We start from the raw sequence: 3,005 nt of genomic DNA on the forward strand, positions 1-3,005 counted from the left end.
GTAGTTCACAGCTGACGACTTATTTTCAAAATTTTACTACTGTCCACTATTAGCCATAACGCCATAATCATCATTAGCAGTAACTTAATTCATGATCATGATTTTAAACAATATTAAAATGAAGAAGAGTTATACGAAACAAAAAAAAAGAAAAAAAGAAAGTACACTAGTCTTGGCCAATTTCGTGTTTGTTTGTTTTTGTTTTTTTTTTTGTTTTTTATCCAGATTCTTCTTTGCTTTTGTTTCTGTCGAAGTGTTTTTTTTGTTTTCTGGACAATAATTTTTTTCTGACCAGTTTCGTTTCCTTCTTTGTTTGTTTTTTTATTACTATACCCGACATAGCAACGTTATTATACATAATTGTTTTTCTTATTTTAGTTCAGATGTTGTTATATATCGTATGAAGAGATCAAGACATGCATGTTCATATTTTTTAGTGGTTTAGTTTTATTATTTCATCATTAACATTTCTCTATTTCATCACCATTGTTCTAATGTTATGCAGTATTACTGTTACTACCTGTTATTATTATATTGGAGTTGAATGTAATAATGAGGATAATGATAATCAATAATATCATTTCTATGGTTAAATATATTTTTCTTTTTTTTAATAATCGTTGACACTTAGGTTCCTTCAAAGACTGACCTGCTTCTATAGGGTTAAGTGAATATGTAAAAAAAAATACCTGGAAACTATATAAAGTATACTAATGAGATACTCATGCTGCATTTTTCGGCTGAGAAATCTGAAATGTATTTTTACAATTATTATTTTTCATTATTGTTGGGTTTTTTTCTCCGAATTTATTGTGAATCAGTGCAGAGAACAAGGACCTGTGTTGATGTAAAAACATACACAATAAATTTGTATCTGTTCATCAGTATATCTGTGCATGCATCTGTCATATCTATTTATAGACACACGCTCGGGCCATAAAAAATAAATGCACACACGTTTTTACTGAAATATATGTGTATATGTTCTTAACAACAAAAGCAATAATAACAAAAAATAATAAGTATAATAATAATGTGTTAGAAATAGTAATGATAACAATAACATCAATAACAGCGAAAAAGATAATAAAATCTTAATGAAATTGTACAATGAAATTATATCACATGACAAAAAAGTAACCTCAACTCTAAAATATGCATATAAATCACAACTTTATAAGCAATACTAGCAACTCAAACGAACTTTCAAATTCGGCCATGATTTATTTGTTTATTACTGCCAAGCAGGCATTTAATTATTAACCATGTATCATTTACTTCCATTTACTTTACCATGTAACATTTACTTCCAAAACATAATTGTGATTTAACATCAGTGAACTAATTTAAGTAACTAACTGGCTGACCCCGAGAAACAGTACTAATTTAAGATATTGATAAGAAAATAAAACAAATAAGATGATTAGATAGAATGAGAAAAAAAACAATGTAAAAGGGGAAAAAAAAAAATTTCGTGGTTGATGATATTAACAGTTAAGTAGCATAAACGAAATTTGATTTCTTAGCTACTAATGCCATTTTTTGTTCGTAAACAAACTTATGATATGTAAGAGAATGCTATGTTTAAAGTTTCGGTAAGACTTCTCACGAATGTCACTCTCCATAAACTTTCCCTTACACACATTTTATGCCAAAACTCCCTTCAGTTGACCGTCGCTGGCCGTGAAGGAATGCGGCGCCGGCAAAAGGGGCGAAGTCCCCTTTTGTTTAGGGGAAAATTGGTTCCTACGTCAAGCCTTTTGCTCTGGAAAGAAGGTTGCACTAAGTTTCAATGTAATAATCTCGCATTCCGTTCTAATGTATTTCTTGAATCTAAGGTCTTTAAAGTGTAATATCATGGGGTGAATGAATGTTTCCAGGGCTGTTTGTACAAGCGGAATTTCCAAGTACTATGAAAATCTGTTAATATTTCCGAGGTTTGAAAACGGTTTCCCTGCCATCTCCCGCGGCGAGAAAAATGTTCCTTTTATTTATCTTTGTTGTACTCCTCATCTCGTTCTTAATCTTGTGTTGGTAAATATGTTGTGTATACACCCTTAACGTTTCATTGCCTTGATAAATATGTTCACGTTTATTATAATTATGATGTACTTTGGTATTTTTTCTCTTGTCTTTACACATGCTCATACTTATTCGTGACTATATTTTACATATTTATTATTATAATATTACATTCTGTTACGATATAATAATATAGTGATTATTTTTTTACTACATTATACTACATTAAGATGGTATACTATATAGTCTCTACTTTCTGCTAATCTAAATAAAGTTGTTTTACTGATGTATGTATCAGTATAAATTTACCAAATAATATATTAAAACATTAAGAAAAAAAATGCTGGTTTGATCTTCAGGATTCTACCCTAGTCTGGATTTATAAATCATGAGCCGTACTCATGTTAACAAATGTAGAACAGGAATGAATATCATCACAAAGCAAGAGATGTATTTGACCGGTTTCGATTATATCTTCGACAGAAAAACATCTCTTGTATTGTGAAGATATTCATTCTCATTCATACTGTTTCTACATTTATGACGCATCTATTCAAAATAATTTAAAAAAAACACTATAAGTAAACCAACATGTTTCAAGATTTTGTAATGTGTAGAAATATACAACGTTAATATAAAGTACATACGACTCTCCCTGACTGAACGACTGTCTGTCGATGAGCCAGTTAGTCACTCTCTTACGTGTGTGTTGGGGTGTGTGGGGTTGTGTGTGTGTGTGTGTGTGTGTGTGTGTGTGTTTGCGTGTGTGTGTTTGCGTGTGTGTGTTTGCGTGTGTTGTTTGTGGGTGGGTGTTTGTGGGTGTGTGTCTGTGGGTGTGTGTCTGTGGGTTTGTGTTTGTGGGTGTGGGTGCTTTTCTTAGTGTGAGTGAATGTGTTTTTATATTTGGTATTGTATATAAAGAAACAGACTTATTACATCATATATAAAATAATAATATGTTGGAAAATTTGTGAAAAATTTTA

Source organism: Penaeus monodon, chromosome 3, assembly GCF_015228065.2.
Source record: "Penaeus monodon isolate SGIC_2016 chromosome 3, NSTDA_Pmon_1, whole genome shotgun sequence".
Taxonomy (NCBI): domain Eukaryota; kingdom Metazoa; phylum Arthropoda; class Malacostraca; order Decapoda; family Penaeidae; genus Penaeus; species Penaeus monodon.